We start from the raw sequence: 20,208 nt of genomic DNA, 5'->3' as shown, positions 1-20,208 counted from the left end.
TAAAACAAACTTCTCGGGTGTCCTGAAAGCTTCTTAAATTGTAAGTACTACCTTTTTATTTCTGTAACTTCTCATACGCAGGGCTGCGCAAAATTAGAGTGTAAGTTGTTGATGTGTTGTTATGATGTTTGAAGTATGTTTAAAGGTTTAACTCCCTAAGTCCTAAGTCCCAAGTAACGGTTTATTACACTGAGCATTGTCAGGTCTCTGCTGCAGCCCCCGAGGTGCCTTAGCAGGAAAGTTTTTATCTTAATGCAGGCACTCTGCCTCAGCGGGAATTGTAAGATCTTTGCACTGTAAATACATCTTTGTGCATAAAGGGCAGTACGCTTTCCGGGAGGGGACCCACGGAACATTGTGAAGAGGTGTGTAAACAAGGGGGGGGGCGAGTTAAACAGTAAAAGAATTGTTCGATTGTTGTGAGAGAATGGGCCAAAATACAGGAAAGATCAAGGCTACTGATGATGAATGTGTTATGCGCAAGAAAAATAAAAACTGGGTAAAATATTGCAGCCTGTGGAAAAATAAATATGATTTTTCAGGACATTTGCATTTTGAGGAGTGCAGAAATCTTGTTTCTCGAATTAAATGTGATGCTCAGGGAAATGTGGTTTTAGAGAAGCAATATGGTTTACCAGAAGCTCAAAGATGGCTACTAGAAGCATGTACAAGGAGGGGCCAAGTCTTAGCACATTGGTTAGGGATAGAGAACAAAGACTTGGAGGAGGTACCATCTACTGTATGCCAAGTTCCCCGGGACTTTCCCCAAAACCAAACTCAGCCCCTCCCACAAAAGGTGGATGGGACCTCCCAGACATATGAGGCGGAATATAGTATTAATGCATCAGATATAGATGAGCTATTGGATACAGTGATGAAGGTTTTTAGTAAATATAGAGGTATAGCTCCCCCTGCTGTTGAAACGACAGATTCCCCTTATGAACGGTGTAGGATTGCTATACGTGAGGTTTTGACTGAAGGATTGTGCAAGTGTGTCACACAATATATTGTGGATCATAGAGTCTGCAGACCGAGTGATTTTCTAGAAAGCACCCGGCACCCTGTATGTGTGAAAGGGAAGAAAGTTGCTACATATGTTTCTGATGGCAACAAGGAAAGTAATTGTTATGAGAATGGTGGTAACAGCCACACACGCCCACAAAAGCGCAGATTTAAGGACTATGAAGGTCGCAAACAACGCAGAGAATGTTTTGAATGTGGGTTGAAAGATCACCAGGCCCGGAATTGCCCCCAGAGGGCCAGAGGGGCCACAGTGACAGAGTGTAGTTTAGGGTACTAATTTGTGCCCTAAGTTGAAGGTAAATGTGTAAGTGTATTACTGAAAAGCGAATGTCAAGATGGAATGTTACGTTGTGGTGTGTAAGATGTGAAGCTGGGAATTCTGAGCTCTGAAATCTAAATCACCAGAGCTCCCTAGGGAGTGTGCAGCAGAGGGGGAGAAGGGGGGCCTATAGGAGAAATCCACAAGTTATGAGCTGCTGTTTGTCTGTTCGTTGTTTGTGTAGTTTGTACAGTATATAAATGTCTGTACAAGTATTATACTCTGTCTGTTTGATGTTTGTCTGAAGATTGAAAATTTAAAAGTGATTCTTACTGTTTGTCTGTAAATGTCGGTTATTTGAAATGTGTTTGTACTGTTGAATTCTGTGAAATTTGAGTGGAGTTTCTGTCTGGAATCTGTGAGAAGGTATGAGTTACACCCACATTTCTGAGGAGGGGGCAAGAGGCTTTATGGACTATTAGTCCCAGCCTAGATGTGTGTATGTGTATTGGAGCAGAACGGAGTGATTTGAGAAAATGCATGCAGCAAGATGAAAGGTTTGTTTGCAAGAAATTAATGTATATATTTTGTGAAACCCAAAGTGCGGGATAAATAAAAAAAAAGAGAGAGAGAAACCCCGCAAATATTATTTTCAATTATAAGAGTAAAAAAAAAAAAAAAAAAATGATGATTTTTGTTTTTTGTTTCTGGGAACAATTGATTGCTGTATTGCTGTAGTATGTGGGTCATTGTCATCGACTGATTGACTGTTTTGATTGACATCTGATTAAATTTTTATAAATTGTGGGTATGTTAGAAGAAGTTCAGTAAAATGACTTTGATAGAGATATTTTGACCACAATGCCTTGTCAAATGGCGGACTGCAGAGAGGGATGCATGATTGTAGTTCTCTGCCAAGAGCCCAACCCCACCCCCACCAGCCCCACCCCCCCCCCCCCCCCCCTGCCCCCACCCGCACCCCCACCAGCCCAATCCCACCAGCTCCATCCATCCATTCCCCCACCACCCCCCCCCCCCCCCCCGCCTATGCTGCACAGCCAGTTTGCTTGGGCATTTACGTCTTCATTGTCCAAAAAGGCTGCACCACCCTAGCCCCTGTACTTTTGTTTTCTGTGTTGTTTATTGACCAGAGGATGTTTTTCCCGTCCGCATCTGCGCGCAGTGACTTGTCCGCAAGGCAATTAACAAATCTTTGTGGATCAGTTCTATGTGCATAGGAGGGAATACACCAATGATTGTCCTGGTCTTACAGTAGTGAGCTGAAGAACATCGTGGAATAGATAAGCTTCTTTCTGCGTCTCTGCTCAAGCTGTGTGTTTATTACTTACCCTGTTATATGGGATTCCGTCCCCCACTGTTTTCACTACCAGCCTGTATGCTTTCCCATCATGCATATGTTTGCGGCTTAGTGGTGTCCACAGGGTTAGGTGCCAGCAACTGACGAGCCCACCTGTCCTCCGTACCATGGATGTTATGTGGGTTCCCGCAGCACTGGCCATCCACTTGTGTGCAACTTCCCCGTCCCCTCATCTCCCGTGGCAAAGAAATGGCAGTTCTAACGTCTACAACTACAGCTCCCTCTGCAGCTTTGCTGTCTCAGGCTTCAGGTCACCCTTTTAGGTCACCCTGTATACTGCTGACCTACTAATTTTTTTTATTGACTGATGTGATGTTCACACTGACTTGCAGTAATGACACATGGTTTTCTTTTTTTTTGCACATGTGTCAACAGGAGGGATGGTGCGGTAACTAAGGGTGTGGTAACTAAACTAGAAAAACACCACATGGAAAAATTGTGATGCTTTGAGATGTTGTCCGCAGTTGTGAAACAAACAGGTGTCCTCTTTTTCAATACACAGGAATAGCTCCAGAGGAGGGGTGACTGACAGATAACCTGAGACATACCCGCAAGCACCAAACATTTACCCAGGCCCAATACCCACAGAAAAGGACAGGACAAGGTAACAAAGAAGGAGCATTGTCCTTTACCAGGGTGGGAGGGCCCTTACCAAGTTCCTGAAGCCTGGGTCCATCTGGTTCACTATAAAAGGGTGCCCCCTACCTGTCTCCAGGGAAGGAACATTTGCCTGAACTGGTCAAGAGGGGCCGAGGGTGAGAAATATATTAGCAGGTTGCTTCTCACCTATACGGCTGTTCTTGTTTAAAGCAGGATGAAGGAGGTAGAGGAGGGAAAGAGGGCACCCCCGCATATGAGTATAATGGATGTGGGTTTCTTTAAAACTCCAGTGGGAAAAGGAACCATAGTTGCTATGGTAACATTGGCCCTGATTGTGATCATAGTTGAAGGAATCACCTGGTTACAACTCCCTACCGACGAGACTTTAACTAGACAAGTTAGAAAATTAATCACACAAAGAACGTCCAAATATACAAACCACGGGTATGGGACAGGGGTGATCGACTTGAATGCAACCATCTCACCTGGTATGGACAATGTAGTGTTTAGACTAAAGCCCGCTGAAATATTTGTGGATAAGTATGGAACTAACTACAACTTTTACTTGGGAGCAAGGGACAGGCTACCCATATTGAGCTGGAAAGATGTGTGGAAGACTACTGATCCATCTGGGTGGGAGACATCGAGTACAAAGTTAGATCCCAAAGATATAAACCTGTACGACAGAATAAGTATCCAGAAAGTCGCAAATGAAGTTTGGATAATATTAAAAAGACCTGAGGCGACAGATACTGGCACATACGTGCTTGGGGTTACGATCCCAGGGACAGATCCCTATGTTATTATGACAATGACAATAACTGTTCGACCCGAACAAACCACTGAACGACCTCCATTGAACAGAAATGGCAGGCCAGACAAAAAGACTACTGACCCATCCCCATTGAACAGTGTTAACAGGATGGATGTGACTAGTAACAAGGTTTTAGTAAAGGGAGAGCAGCTACCCCCTAAGCTACTCCATCTATTAAACGAGGTAGAATACAGGGGGAATCTTTGGACCACTTTGGCAACTTTTACTGCAAATCAAATGAATGTGTCTGACTGTATTGTGTGTGCAGCGGCTAGACCGCAGATTGCTCTGGTACCAGTAGTGGCGAGTGGGTCTGAATTAGAATGTATGATACAAAGTATGATAAGTGTGAATCAACCACGGAACTGTACTACAGAGAGAGTCCGTATGAAGGTACCAGGCACGCCGCAGCGTGCATTTGCTACAGCCAGCAATCTTACGTGCTATAATAGATCTGCCCCCAGTAACCATCCAATGATCAAGTATTGTGGAGAAATAGTGGAGATAACCAATGATAAAGGGTTGAGCCTAGGAACAAAATGGCAGTTAGAAGATACTTGGTGGACTTGTGAACCCAACAAAGCAGAATCATCATTGCCACCAGAATGGAAAGGGTTGTGTGCCCCTGTCTGGATGATAGAACATGTCACTATATTGCCCTATGAGTCCTTTAAAATTTTGGTGGATAAAAAGGTACACCGGAGTAAAAGGGAGGCACCAAAAGGGAGTTTGGACCCATATGTATATATTGATGCAATAGGGGTCCCCAGAGGGGTGCCAGACGAGTTCAAGGCTAGGAACCAAATTGCTGCAGGGTTTGAGTCCATTTTCCTATGGCCAACAGTTAACAAAAATGTAGATTGGATTAATTACATTTATTACAATCAGCAAAGATTTGTTAATTATACTAGAGATGCTATCGAAGGTTTGGCAGAGCAACTGAAAGCAACATCATTAACAGCACTGCAGAATAGAATTGCATTAGATATGCTGTTGGCAGAGAAAGGGGGTGTATGTGAATTTTTTGGGGAACAATGTTGTACCTACATTCCAGATAATACATCCCCTGATGGAAAAGTGACAGTGGCTCTTCAGCAGTTAAAAGACCTATCCGAAGAGCTGAAACGAAACTCAGGTGTTTCAAACCCAATAACAGACTGGTTACAGAACTGGTTTGGAAGCTGGACTTCATTTTTTCAGAGTTTTGGTATCGCATTCCTAACTGTTCTTATGGTTCTGTTCCTACTAGCCTGCTGTATTTTTCCAATGCTGAGGACATTTTTTGCAAGGTTGATAGATAAGCATATGAGTACTACTATGTATGCAGCCTTAGCACAGCATGATGAAGAAGCATACGGTGATTTGGGAGGAGATTATGATGGTATGCTGGAGGGAGATGGCCAGGCCAACGTGTGAGGCAGTAATTCCAGCTCACGGCCAGAGCCTGATTTTTGTTTTTGATCATTTCACTTCTATGCCCTGACTTGCTGTAGTGCATACCCATTTGCAGCAAAGGGGAGTAGAAGGCTGTGTTTGCTTGAATCTCTAACCCCTGTAGTGGAGACACATTTGCAGATACCTGAGGTTTAAGTAAACATAAGCACAGAAATGTGAATGTAAATATTCCTTTTATACACATATGTAATCAAGCCACAACCCACAGTATTAATTATAAACAGGAGGGAAATGTGGAAAGAATTTTATAATTAAATCTGTTGATCTTTATGTATACCCTGTATATCATGTATATCCTGTGTAACCTATGTGACTATACAGACCACATGCACAAGATTAGATTATTGTGTTAGAATGACACTTTAAGTTAACCGAGGAGTTATCACGATATCACTGAATATATATTCTGCATATGTTTTGAACCATTTACTGTGTACAGTTTTTTCCATATTCCTTCACAGTAAGCCAGAACAACCTTCAACCCCCCTTCAGTGTCATTCTGTACCAAGCACAGAGCCAGCAGGTTGAGAGGACCAGTTTTAACCAGTTCTCTGAAAGTATGGGTGATTCTGAAGGACATGAGACAAGAAACTGATGTCAGAAGATTTCTCTTTCATGTTCACTTTCATTTATTCATGAGGGACACAGAGGAAGAACAACCCCACCTAAAAGGAGGAACTGGACATGCTGATTGGACTTTTAACAGAAAGAACTGCCCAAAGGGAGGAATATTTTATTATATTCATTAGGTTTAAAAGCCTCTGCGCACAGGAAGAGCTTGCTTTTTCTTTGCTTAGCAGGATTTGTGTAGCTACAATCCATACTCATGCTGACTGAGAAAACGCCCTTGTACAAGAAATAAAGACTTCTATGATTTTGGCAAATGAATGAAGAGTGTCTCATAAGTGAGTTTATTTACTTTTAACACTGTCCCTACTTAAGCCCCCCTACCGGCCGACGGATGTCCATACTTAAGCCCCCCTACCGGGCGCCGGCTGTCCCTACTTGAGCCCCCCTACCGGGCGCCGGCTGTCCCTACTTGAGCCCCCCTACCGTGTGCCAGCTGTCGCTACTTAAGCCCCCCTACCGGGTGCCGGCTGTCCCTATTTAAGCCCCCCTACCGGGCGCCGGCTGTCCCTACTTAAGCCCCCCTACCGGGCGCCGGCTGTCCCTACTTAAGCCCCCCTCCCGGGTGTCGGCTGTCCCTACTTAAGCCCCCCTACTGGGCGCCGGCTGTCCCTACTTAAGCCCCCCTCCCGGGCGCCGGTTGTCCCTACTTAAGCCCCCCTCCCGGGCGCCGGCTGTCCCTACTTATGCCCCGCTCCCGAGTGTCGGCTGTCCCTACTTACTACCCCCTACTGGGAGCCGACTGTCCCTACTTACTCCCCCCTACTGGGCGCCGGCTGTCCCTACTTAAGCTCCTCTACCGGGCGCCGGCTGTCCCTACTAAAGCCCCCCTACCGGGTGCGGGCTGTCCCTACATATGCCCCCCTACCGGGCGCCGGCTGTCCCTACTTAAGCCCCCCTCCCGGGCGCCGGCTGTCCCTACTTAAGCCCCCCTAACGGGCACCGGCTGTCCCTACTTAAGCCCCCTAACGGGCGCCGGCTCTCCCTACTTAAGCCCCACTACCGGGCGCCGGCTGTCCCTACCTAAACCCCCCTACCGGGCGCCGGCTGTCCCTACCTAAGCCACCCTACCGGGCGCCGGCTGTCCCTACCTAAGCCCCCCTACCGGGCGTCGGCTGTCCCTTCTTAAGCCCCCCTACCGGGCGCCGGCTGTCCCTACTTAAGCCCCTCTACCGGGCGCCGGCTGTCCCTACTTAAGCCCCCCTCCCGGGTGTCGGCTGTCCCTACTTAAGCCCCCCTACTGGGCGCCGGCTGTCCCTACTTAAGCCCCCCTCCCGGGCGCCGGTTGTCCCTACTTAAGCCCCCCTCCCGGGCGCCGGCTGTCCCTACTTATGCCCCCCTCCCGAGTGTCGGCTGTCCCTACTTACTACCCCCTACTGGGAGCCGACTGTCCCTACTTACTCCCCCCTACTGGGCGCCGGCTGTCCCTACTTAAGCCCCCCTACTGGGCGCCGGCTGTCCCTACTTAAGCCCCCCTCCCGGGCGCCGGTTGTCCCTACTTAAGCCCCCCCCCCCGGGCACCGGCTGTCCCTACTTATGCCCCCCTCCCGGGCGCCGGCTCTCCCTACTTATGCCCCCCTCCCGGGTGCCGGCTGTCCCTACTTACTCCCCCCTACTGGGTGCCAGCTGTCCCTACTTACTCCCCCCTACTGGGCACCGGCTGTCCCTACTTAAGCCCCTCTACTGGGCGCCGGCTGTCCCTACTTAAGCCCCCCTCCCGGCGTCGGCTGTCCCTACTTAAGCCCCCCTACTTGGCGCCGGCTGTCCCTACTTAAGCCTCCCTCCCGGGCGTTGGCTGTCCCTACTTAAGCCCCCCTCCCGGGCGTCGGCTGTCCCTACTTAAGCCCCCCTAACGGGCGCCGGCTGTCCCTACTTAAGCCCCCCTCCAGGGCTCCGGCTGTCCCTACTTAAGCCCCCCTACCGGGCGTCGGCTGTCCCTACTTAAGCCCCCCTACTGGGCGCCGGCTGTCCCTTCTTAAGCCCCCCTACTGGGCGCCAGCTGTCCCTACTTAAGCACCCCTACCGGGCACCGGCTGTCCCTTCATAAGCCCACCTACCGGGCCCCGGCTATCCCTACTTATGCCCCCCTCCCGGGCGCCGGCTGTCCCTACTTATGCCCCCCTCCCGGGTGCCGGCTGTCCCTACTTAAGCCCCCCTACCGGGCGTCGACTGTCCCTACTTAAGCCCCCCTACCGGGCACCGGCTGTCCCTACTTAAGCCCCCCTCCCGGGCGCCGGCTGTCCCTACTTATGCCCCGCTCCCGAGTGTCGGCTGTCCCTACTTACTACCCCCTACTGGGAGCCGACTGTCCCTACTTACTCCCCCCTACTGGGCGCCGGCTGTCCCTACTTAAGCTCCTCTACCGGGCGCCGGCTGTCCCTACTAAAGCCCCCCTACCGGGTGCGGGCTGTCCCTACATATGCCCCCCTCCCGGGCGCCGGCTGTCCCTACTTAAGCCCCCCTCCCTGGCGCCGGCTGTCCCTACTTAAGCCCCCTAACGGGCGCCGGCTCTCCCTACTTAAGCCCCACTACCGGGCGCCGGCTGTCCCTACCTAAACCCCCCTACCGGGCGCCGGCTGTCCCTACCTAAGCCCCCCTACCGGGCGCCGGCTGTCCCTACCTAAGCCCCCCTACCGGGCGCCGGCTGTCCATACTTAAGCCCCCCTACCGGGCGTCGGCTGTCCCTTCTTAAGCCCCCCTACCGGGCGCCGGCTGTCCCTACTTAAGCCCCACTACCGGGCGCCGGCTGTCCCTACTTAAGCCTCCCTACCGGGCGCCGGGTGTCCCAACTTAAGCCCCCCTACTGGGCGCCGGCTGTCCCTACTTAAGCCCCCCTACTGGGCGCCGGCTGTCCCTACTTAAGCCCCCCTACTGGGCGCTGGCTGTCCCTACTTAAGCCCCCCTATTGGGCGCCGGCTGTCTCTACTTAAGCCCCCCTACAGGGCACCGGCTGTCCCTACTTAAGACCACCTACCGGGCGCCGGCTGTCCCTTATTACGCCCCCCTACAGGGCGCCGGCTGTCACTACATAAGCCCCCCTACCGGGCGCCGGCTGTCCCTACATAAGCTCCAGTAGCAGGCGCCGGCTGTCCCTACTTAAGCCCCCCCTACCGGGCGCCAGCTGTCCCTACTTAAGCCCTCCTACCGGGCGCTGACTGTCCCTTTTTAAGCCCCCCTCATGGGCGCCGGCTGTCCCTACTTAAGCCCCTCTCCCGGACGCCGGCAGTCCCTACTTAAGCCCCCCTCGCGGGCGCCGGCTGTCCTTACTTAAGCCCCCCTCATGGGCGCCGGCTGTCCCTACTTAAGCCCCCCTCCCGGGCGCCGGCTGTCCCTACTTAAGCCCCCCTCGCGGGCGCCGGCTGTCCCTACTTAAGCCCCCCTCGCGGGCGCTGGCTGTCTCTACTTAAGCCCACCTCCTGGGAGCCGGCTGTCCCTACTTAAGCCCCCCTCCCGGGCGCCGACTTTCCCTACTTAAGCCCCCCTCCCGGGCGCCGGCTGTCCCTATTTAAGCCCCCCTCCTGGGCGCCGGCTGTCCCTACTTAAGCCCCGCTCCCGGGCGCCGGCTGTCCCTACCTAAACCCCCCTACCGGGCGCTGGCTGTCCCTACTTAAGCCCCCCTACTGGGCGCCGGCTGTCCCTACTTAAGCCACCCGCCCGGGCGCCGGCTGTCCCTACTTAAGCCCCCCTCCCGGGCGCCGGCTGTCCCTACTTAAGCCCCCCCTACTGGGCGCCGGCTGTCCCTTCTTAAGCCCCCCTCCCGGGCGCCGACTGTCCCTTCTTAAGCCCCCCTACCGGGCGCCGGCTGTCCCTACTGAAGCCCCCCTACCGGGCGCCGGCTGTCCCTACTTAAGCCCCCCTACCGGGCGCCGGCTGTCCCTTCTTAAGCCCCCCCTACCGGGCGCCGGCTGTCCCTTCTTAAGCCCCCCCCTGCCGGGCGCCGGCTGTCCCTTCTTAAGCCCCCATACCGGGCGCCGGCTGTCCCTGCTTAAGCCCCCATACCGGGTGCCGGCTGTCCCTACTTAAGCCCCCATTCCGGGCGCCGCCTGTCCCTACTTAAGCCCCCATTCCGGGCGCCGCCTGTCCCTACTTAAGCCCCCATTCCGGGCGCCGGCTGTCCCTACTTAAGCCCCCATTCCGGGCGCCGGCTGTCCCTACTTAAGCCCCCATACCGGGCGCCGGCTGTCCCTACTTAAGCCCGCCTACCGGGCGCCAGCTATCCCTACTTAAGCCCCCCTACCGGGCGCCGGCTGTCCCTACATAAGCCCTCTACTGGGCGCCAGCAGTCCCTACATAAGCCCTCTACCGGGCGCCAGCTGTCCCTACATAAGCCCTCGACCGGGCGCCGGCTGTCCCTACTTAAGCCCCCCCTACCGGGTGCCGGCTGTCCCTACTTAAGCCCCCCTACTGGGCGCCGGGTGTCCCTACTTAAGCCCTCTACTGGGCGCCGGCTGTCCCTACTTAAGCCCCCCTACTGGGCGCCGGCTTCCCTACTTAAGCCCCCCTATTGGGCGCAGGCTGTCCCTATTTAAGCCCCCCTCCCGGGCACCGGCTGTCCCTTCTTAAGCCCCCCTACCGGGCGCCGGCTGTCCCTACATAAGCCCTCTACCGGGCGCCAGCTGTCCCTACATAAGCCCTCTACCGGGCGCCAGCTGTCCCTACATAAGCCCTCGACCGGGCGCCGGCTGTCCCTACTTAAGCCCCACTACCGGGCGCCGGCTATCCCTACTTAAGCCCCACTACCGGGCGCCGGCTGTCCCTACTTAAGCCCCCCTACTGGGCGCCGGCTGTCCCTACTTAAGCCCCCCTACTGGGCGCCGGCTGTCCCTACTTAAGCCCCCCTATTGGGCGCCGGCTGTCCCTACTTAAGCCCCCCTACAGGGCACCGGCTGTCCCTACTTAAGCCAACCTACCGGGCGCCGGCTGTCCCTAATTACGCCCCCCTACAGGGCGCCGGCTGTCCCTTCTTAAGCCCCCCTACAGGGCGTCGGCTGTCACTACATAAGCCCCCCTACCGGGCGCCGGCTGTCCCTACATAAGCTCCAGTACCATTCGCCGGCTGTCCCTACTTAAGCCCTCCTACCGGTCGCTGGCTGTCCCTTCTTAAGCCCCCCTCATGGGCGCCGGCTGTCCCTACTTAAGCCCCCCTCATGGGCGCCGGCTGTCCCTACTTAAGCCCCCCTCGCGGGCGCCGGCTGTCCCTACTTAAGCCCCCCTCGCGGGCGCCGGCTGTCCCTACTTAAGCCCCCCTCGCGGGCGCTGGCTGTCTTTACTTAAGCCCACCTCCTGGGAGCCGGCTGTCCCTACTTAAGCCCCCCTCCCGGGTGCCGGCTGTCCCTACTTAAGCCCCTCTCCCAGGCGCCGGCTGTCCCCATTTCAGCCCCCCTCCCGGGCGCCGGCTGTCCCCATTTAAGCCCCCCTCATGGGTGCCGGCTGTCCCCATTTAAGCCCCCCTCATGGGCGCCGGCTGTCCCTATTTAAGCCCCCCTCCTAGGCGCCGGCTTTCCCTACTTAAGCCCCCCTCCTGGGCGCCGGCTGTCCCTACTTAAGCCCCGCTCCCGGGCGTCGGCTATCTCTACATAAGCCCCCCTACAGGGCGCCGGCTGTCCCTACTTAAGCCCCCCTACTGGGCGCCGGCTGTCCCTACTTAAGCCCCCCTACTGGGCGCCGGCTGTCCCTACTTAAGCCCCCCTACTGGGCGCCGGCTGTCCCTACTTAAGCCCCCCTACTGGGCGCCGGCTGTCCCTACTTAAGCCCCCCTACCAGGCGCCGGCTGTCCCTACTTAAGCCTCTCTCCCGGGCGCCGGCTGTCCCTATTTAAGCCCCCCTCATGGGCGCCGGCTGTCCCTACTTAAGCCCCCCTCCTGGGAGCCGGCTGTCCCTACTTAAGTCCCCCTCCCGGGCGCCGACTGTCTCTACTTAAGCCACCCTCCTGGGTGCCGGCTGTCCCTACTTAATCCCCCCTCTCCGGCGCCGGCTGTCCCTACTTAAGCCCCCCTCCTGGGCGCCGGCTGTCCCTACTTAAGCCCCCCTCATTGGCGCCGGCTGTCCCTACTTAAGCCCCCCTCATGGGCGCTGGCTGTCCCAATTTAAGCCCCCCTCATTGGCGCCGGCTATCCCTATTTAAGCCTCCTTCATGGGCGCCGGTTGTCCCTTCTTAAGCCCCCCTCCTGGGCACCGGCTGTCCCTACTTAAGCCCCCTCCTTGTCGCCGGCTGTCCCTACTTAAGCCACCCTCCCAGGCACCGGCTGTCCCTCCTTAAGCCCCCCTCCCGGGCGCCGGCTGTCCCTCCTTAAGCCCCCCTCCCGGGCGCCGGCTGTCCCTACTTAAGCCCCCCTCCCGGGCACCGGCTGTCCCTACTTAAGCCACCCCTACCGGGCGCCGGCTGTCCCTACTTAAGCCTTCCTCATGGGTGCCGGCTGTCCCTACTTAAGCCCCCCTCCCGGGCGCTGGCTGTCCTTACTTAAGCCCCCCTCAAGGGCGCCAGCTATCCCTACTTAAGCCCCCCTCCTGGGCGCCGGCTGTCCCTACTTAAGCCCCCCTCCTGGGCGCCGGCTGTCCCTATTTAAGCCCCCCTCCTGGGCGCCGGCTGTCCCTATGTAAGCCCCCCTCCCGGGCGCCAGCTGTCCCTACTTAAGCCCCCCTCAAGGGCGCCAGCTGTCCCTACTTAAGCCCCCCTCCCGGGCGCCGGCTGTCCATACTTAAGCCCCCCTCAAGGGCGCCAGCTGTCCCTACTTAAGCCTCCCTCCCGGGCGCCGGCTGTCCCTACTTAAGCCCCCCTCATGGGCACCGGCTGTCCCTACTTAAGCCCCCCTAATGGGCGCTGGCTGTCCCTATTTAAGCCCCCCTCATGGGCGCCGGCTGTCCCTATTTAAGCCCCCCTCATGGGTGCCAGCTGTCCCGACTTAAGCCCCCCTCCCGGGCGCAATCTGTCCCTACTTAAGCCCCCCTCCCGGGCGCCAGCTGTCCCTACGTAAGCCCCCCTCCCGGGCGCCGGCTGTCCTTACTTAAGCCCCCCTCATGGGCGCCGGCTGTCCCTATTTAAGCCGAACTCATGGGCGCCAGCTATCCCTTCTTAAGCCCCCCTACTGGGTGCCGGCTGTCCCTACTTAAGCCCCCCTCCTGGGCGCCGGCTGTCCCTATTGAAGCCCCCCTCCTGGGCGCCATCTGTCCCTATTTAAGCCCCCCTCCTGGGCGCCGGCTGTCCCTATTTAAGCCCCCCTCCTGGGCGCCGACTGTCCCTAGTTAAGCCCCCGTCCCGGGCGCCGGGTGTCCCTACTTAAGCCCCCCTCAAGGGTGCCGGCTGTTGCTATTTAAGCCCCTCTCCCGGGCGCCTGCTGTCCCCATTTAAGCCCCCCTCATGGGCGCCTATTTAAGCCCCCTTCATGGGCTCCGGCTGTCTCTATTTAAGCCCCCCTTATGGGCACCGGCTGTCCCTACTTAAGCCCCCATCCTGGGAGCCGGCTGTCGCTACTTAAGCCCCTCTCCCGGGCGCCGGCTGTCCCTACTTAAGCCCCCCTCCCGGGCGCCGGCTGTCCCTATTTAAGCCCCCCTCATGGGCGCTGGCTGTCCCTACTTAAGCCCCCCTCATGGGCGCCGGCTGTCCCTACTTAAGCCCCCCTCATGGGCGCCGGCTGTCCCTACTTAAGCCCCCCTCATGGGCGCCGGCTGTCCCTATTTAAGCCCCCCTCATGGGCGCCGGCTGTCCCTATTTAAACCCCCCTCATGGGCGCCGGCTGTCCCTATTTAAGCTCCCCTTATAGGCGCCGGCTGTCCCTACTTAAACTCCCCTCCCGGATGCCGGCTGTCCCTACTTAAGCCCCCCTCCCGGATGCCGGCTGTCCCTACTTAAGCCCCTCTTCCGGGCGCCGGCTGTCCCTATTTAAGCCCCCCTCATAAGCGCCGGCTGTCCCTATTTAAGCCCCCTTCATGGGCGCCGGCTGTCCCTACTTAAGCCCACCTCATGGGTGCCGGCTGTCCCTATTTAAGCCCCCCTCATGGGCGCCGGCTGTCACTACTTAAGCCCCCCTCCCGGGCGCCAGCTGTCCCTACGTAAGCCCCCCTCCCAGGCGCAGGCTGTCCCTACTTAAGCCCACCTCATGGGCTCTGGCTGTCCCTATTTAAGCCCCCCTCATGGGCGCCGGCTGTCCCTACTTGAGCCCCCCTCCTGGGCGCCGGCTGTCCCTACTTGAGCCCCCCTCCTGGGCGCCGGCTGTCCCTACTTGAGCCCCCCTCCTGGGCGCCGGCTGTCCCTACTTAAGCACCTCTCCTGGGCGCCGGCTGTCCCTATTTATGCCCCCCTCATGGGCGCCGGCTGTCCCTACTTAAGCCCCCCTCCCGGACGCCAGCTGTCCCTACTTAAGCCCCTCTCCCGGGCGCCGGCTGTCCCTACTTAAGCCCCTCTCCAGGCGCCGGCTGTCCCTACTTAAGCCCCCAACCTGGGCGCCGGCTGTCCCTACTTAAGCCCCCAACCTCCATCATATGCCTCCCCACCACCTAATTGTGAATATGGGCCCTGCTGCCGCCACCTGCATCAGCGCAAACCCGGCGGTAGCTATTCCTCCTCTTCCCCCTAGCATATGCCTCCTTACCTCTTGATTGTTAATATGGGCCCTGCTGCCACCACCTGCATCAGTGCTAACCCGGTGGCAGCTACTCTTCCTATCTCCTCCATCATATGCCTCCCCACCACCTTAATGTGAATATGGGCCCTGCTGCCGCCACCTGCATCAGCGCAAACATGGCGGCAACTATTCCTCCTCGTCCCCCTAGCATATGCCTCCTTACTTCTTGATTGTGAATATGGGCCCTGCTGCCGCTACCTGCATCAGCGCAAACCCGGCGGCAGCTATTCCTCCTATTCCCCCAAGCATGTGCCTCCTTACTTCTTGATTGTGAATATGGGCCCAGCTGCCACCACCTGCATCAGCGCAAACTCGGTGGCAGCTATTCCCCCTAGCATATGCCTCCTTACCTCTTGATTGTTAATATGGGCCCTACTGCCACCACCTGCATCAGCACAAACCCGGTGGCAGCTACTCTTCCTATCCCCTCCAGCATATGCCTCCCCACCACCTAAATGTTAATATGGGTCCTGCTGCCACCACCTGCATCAGTGCAAATCGGGCGGCAGCTATTCCTCCTATTCCCCCTAGCATATGCCTCGTTACCTCTTGAATGTTAATATGGGCCCTGCTGCCACCACCTGCATCAGTGCAAACCGGGCGGCAGCTATTCCTCCTATTCCACCTAGCATAAGCCTCCTTATTATTATTATTATTTATTGTATTTATAAAGCGCCAACATATTACGCAGCACTGCACAATAGATAAAAGGGTTAACATACAAGTTAGGACATACAGGAAACTCACAACAAAACAAGATCATGAAAATGATTTGATAACAATACGTCATAGGTCAAATAGAGATTGTTCTAGTCCACAAAAGGGGCGATTGTCAGTAAGATTACATAATCAAGCTGGAAACACTAGGGAGGAGGGCCCTGCCAGAGGCTTACAATCTAAAGGGTGGGGGTGGAGACAATAGGTGCATCTGTTGAGAAGGTGTCTAACAGAACATATTATGGTGCTGGTGTAGGGGGGTATGCGAGCATGAAAGGGTAAGTCTTGAGAGCTTGTGTGAAAGTATTGAAGGTGGGGGCGAGTCTGGTGGCTGGAGGGAGCGAGTTCCAGAGAGCAGCTTATTGCGGGTGGACCTGACATTCCAGAGGCCACAGGAAACAGGGAGCGAATGCCTAGGGGTAGGATGGATAGGAATAAGGTTATGCCGAGGGGGTGTGTGGGTAGATTGTGGGGGGGAGGGATTGTGCATGGGGGTTGAGGGCTAAAAGGGAGTCTAAGGACAGAAGGGGAGAGGGTGCCGGGAAACAGAAGGGGTACATGGTGTAGAAGGAGGTGGAGGTACTGCATGCAGAGGGCCCAACTGCCCCGATCTGGTCGGGACTGTCACGATTTGGGGGGGCTCTCCCGCTGTCACAGTATGAGCCCCCCAAGTCCCGGGCGGCAGTGGGCAGTGAGTAAAAAGCAAATTATCGAGGCGCCAGCCGCGCCTAAGTGATATGCGGGATGCGGCCATATCATTACTACCTCCCTCCCTCCTTCCCTTGAGATCTGCCCCCGTGTCCCCCGTTAGCAGAGTGCGCAGCGAGCGGAGCGGGCTGTTATCTTACCTGCGTCCATGCACGAGTACCGATGTCCGGCTTCACTCTGCTTCCTGTGACGTCACAGGAAGCTGGATGAAGAAATGGTACTCGTGCATGGACACAGGTAAGATGACAGCCCGCTCCGCTCGCTGCGCACTCTGCTAACAGGGGACACGGGGGCAGATCTCAAGGGAAGGAGGGAGGGAGGTGGTAATGATATGGCCGCATCCCGCATACCACTTAGGCACGGCTGGCGCCTTGATCATTTTTTTTTGTGCAGTGGCACCCATCCTCCCCACCCACGGGCACCCTTACCCTCCTCCCCACCCACGGGCAGGGTGTATGAGGGCAGGGGCGTCTCACCCACCAGGCAAGTATAGGCGGTTGCCTGGGGCGCCATGAGGTGGTGAGGCGCCATGAGGTGGTGAGACGCCATGAGGTGGTGAGGCGCATTCCCCCGCCGCTGCTACTATGACCATGTTTTTTTTTATATATATTATATTACCTCCCAACTCAGTCCCCGGTGCTCGGCACGCTACCATGTGCTCAGCAGTGCCTCCACCTCCACTTCTCCCCAGCCAATAGAGCAATCAATACTGCTCTTCTCTGCCAGGCTCCTTCTTTAAAGCCGTGCCCCTTCTTCTCAGTAGCCACACAGGTAAAGTGTTTATCCCGTGTGGCCCAGCCTTTAACTCCGCCCCACGCCAGTCAAACCAGGAGCCAGCGGCCAGCCAGCTTATGCCCCCGACAGTCTGACCCCCCACCTGTGTCACTGGCTGCACACAGACACTGGAGCGAGACAGCCAGGGGACAGATGCAGTCACAGAGAGAAGAATGTGATGTGTCCGTGTTGGAGCCCCGCCCCCGCACAAGACAGCAACACAGCCCGGGAGAAGGGAAGTTTCTGCTCCAGAGTAGTGATGAGAATTCCGGCTCTTTTCAGAGAATCGGCTCTTCTGAATCGGCTCCCATTAAAGAGCCGGCTCTTATGGCTCTGAATCGGCTCTTCATTAAATATCACTAAACACCACTCAGAATCGGAGTAAAAGCCCCGCCCCCGTCTCCATGACAATTCCAGACTGCTTCTCTGACTGGGGCAATCCCTCCTGCTACTGCTCTGCTCCGCCCCATACACTCCTACAAGCTGCAAGAGGAGGACTACATCTCCCAACATGCCTCAGCGCCCTTTATTGCAGAGCAAAGCAGAGCTCTGTGGGGCGGCTGAGGCATCGGCTCTTTCAAAACTGAGAACCGGCTCTTGTCGTTCGCAGCAAAGATCGCAAAAGAGCAAAAATCACTACTCCAGAGATGATAAGCTGCATGCACAGGCAGAAGAGAAGGTATGCAGGCAGGCTGCTAAAAACACTTCCTGTCCTGTGTGCAGACTCCCAGTACTGTTATAACTGCTAGAATGTGCCCTGCTCTTTTGATACTAGAGTTTTCTTTGAAAGCTGGTTAGGCTGTAGGCTGGTAAAGCTGTAAACCTGTGCTTTAGTGCTGTGCTGTCTCTCCCTCTCCCCTCTCTGTTCCTCTGCCCCCTCTTCCATCTTATGCTGTCTCTACCCCTCTCTGTTCCTCTGCACTCTCTTCCATCTTATGCTGTCTCTCCCCTCTGTCTGTTTCTCTGCACCCTCTTCCATCTTATGCTGTCTATCCCTCCCCCTCTCTATTACTCTACCCAGCTCTTACTGTGATGATCCGCTCAGCTGGCTGCACAGGCAGACAGCTGTTTGTCCATTCCTCTAGTCTGTGGGCTGCAGGTCTCTGGAACAGAGACCTGTCTTTCCATTGCAAGTTTCTGGTCTGTTCTCTTGCTGGGGAATTTGCATACATTCGTTATGCAAATACCCTACCTGCCTTCTTTGATGACTGGCACTATAAGAGCTTTATGTTTCCCAGAAGGCTTTGCTGGTCATTTCCTTTCCATGGTCTGTTCCTGATGGACACTGCTGGAGTGTCAGCCATTGCTATCTAGTATAGTTAATTCCTGGGGGTTGCTTTAGGCTCCCCTTCTAGCCCAGTCAGGTTGTATTATCTGTATTGCCTGTTCTGTCTTGTCTTGCCTGTTGCCATTGTCCTGTCCCAAAGGTGGTCGACAGGAAATGGTTCTGATCTCTGTTCTTGGAGTATAGCTGATGCAGCGGTTGCTACCAGCTATCTCTTCTGTTCTGTCTCCTGGGATCGCGCTAGCTACTTTTCGCTCGCGCTGGGGATCCTTCTGTTCTGTCTTCTGGGATCGCGCTAGCTACTTTTCGCTAGCGCTGGGGATCCTTCTGTTCTGTCTTCTGGGATCGCGCTAGCTACTTTTCGCTAGTGCTGTGGATCCTATCTCTCGCTTGTCCCTGTTTTCGTGTGTCTGTCTTGTCTGCTACGCTTGCTGGAGGCTCGGTGAGGTAACCGTTAAGCAAGCGCTTGCGTCCTCTGTTTCATGTTTGTCTGTCGATGGTTAGTTAGGCGTGCTTGTCTCTATTGTGCTTATCACGTGGAGACCGCGCATAACCGCGTGCACTGTTGCGAATGAATGCGGTGTTCGCGGTTAGCTAGCGTTTGTTATTGTCCGTATCTCCTTATTGTATTATTTGCTGTGCCTTTGCTACCCTCGTATTCTATTCAGATCTGCCTTGTTTCACGTCTGGCGATCGCACCTCTCGCGATCGCGTTCCTATTTCATATCTGCTGTTGTGTGTGCGTGGTCGCGGGGTGGCGACTGGATTGGCGCACACACATACAACCTGTCCCTTTGCTCAATCTCATTCGCAATCGCCTCTCTTGCGATTGCGTTCTGCGCTTCGTACAATTCCTGTCTGGCACTTGTGGAGGTACAGAGGATTGGTTCCTCTGCACTCCCCAGCGCCATCTGCCGACAGGAATTTCCCTCTACAGGTGCGTAGCACCTTTTGCTGGGTGCCTGCAAATATACGCTTGTGGAGGATTTCCGCCGTGTCAGCGCACGCGTTGTGCGCTGATCACGGAGAAAGTTCCACAATCGTTACACTTACATCTTATGCTGCCTCTCCCTCTCTACTCTTTCCCTCTGCACGGATTACGTGTATTTTCTGGTGAAACGCTTCCACATTACGATTATTTTCTGACAACGCTGCCCCATTACGATTATTTTCTGCTGAAACGCTGCTGCCCTATGATTAATTTCTGGTGAAATGCTGCTGCAATAAGTGTATTTTCTGGTGAAACGCTGCCACCTTACGAATATTTTCCGGTGAACTGCTGCTGCAATAAGTGTATTTTCTGGTGAAACACTGCCACATTACGATTATTTTCTGGTGAATTACGATTCTGAATTACGATAATTACTATTCTTTTCTGATGAAACACTGCCGCATTATGATTATTTTCTGGTGAAACGATGCTGCATTATGATTATTTTCCTGGGGGGGAGGGGCTTGGGGGGAGGGGGCGCCACAGGTTTTCTCGTCTGGAGTGACAAAATGACTAGAGGCACCCCTGTATGAGGGTATATTTATTAAAACAAAATAACTAAGGGCATAAATATTATTTTTTTAAAAATCTTCAAAAAACGATGGTAGGCGTGTGGTAGGGGGGTGTGGTAGGGGGGTGTGGTAGGGGTGTGTGGTTGGGGGTGTGGTTAGGGGTGTGGCCAGTGTCCTGGTTTCTTAGTTTAAAATGTTGGGAGGTATGAGCATGGGGTGATGGGGAAGAGCGAGATGGGGAGGGAAATAGCTGGGAAATGGTGGAGGGGTCAGGGAGTGAATAGGAGGGAAGGGGTACATTTTTTACTGAAGGGAAAAGGTAGGATAGGGTGTGGAGAGTGGAAGCATAAACAGGGGGACAGCAGTTAGACCAAGATGAGATAAATGTCACGTCTTCATTGTTAATATTATAAGGTGGATAGGACTGCGCTGCTTTGAGACCTT

General features: G+C 55.1%; 1 long non-coding RNA gene across 1 annotated transcript; it reads left to right on the top strand.

Moving 5' to 3' along the window:
- Positions 1–46: 46 nt before the first annotated feature.
- LOC137524583 (uncharacterized) lies at positions 47–6,417 on the top strand. Its single transcript, XR_011022728.1, has 2 exons — positions 47–1,839; positions 5,991–6,417. It is a non-coding gene; the product is annotated as an uncharacterized lncRNA (long non-coding RNA).
- The last annotated feature ends 13,791 nt before the right edge of the window (positions 6,418–20,208 follow it).

The sequence above is a fragment of the Hyperolius riggenbachi genome, chromosome 7, assembly GCF_040937935.1.
Source record: "Hyperolius riggenbachi isolate aHypRig1 chromosome 7, aHypRig1.pri, whole genome shotgun sequence".
Lineage (NCBI taxonomy): Eukaryota > Metazoa > Chordata > Amphibia > Anura > Hyperoliidae > Hyperolius > Hyperolius riggenbachi.
This window is presented reverse-complemented; position numbering and strand designations above follow the sequence as displayed.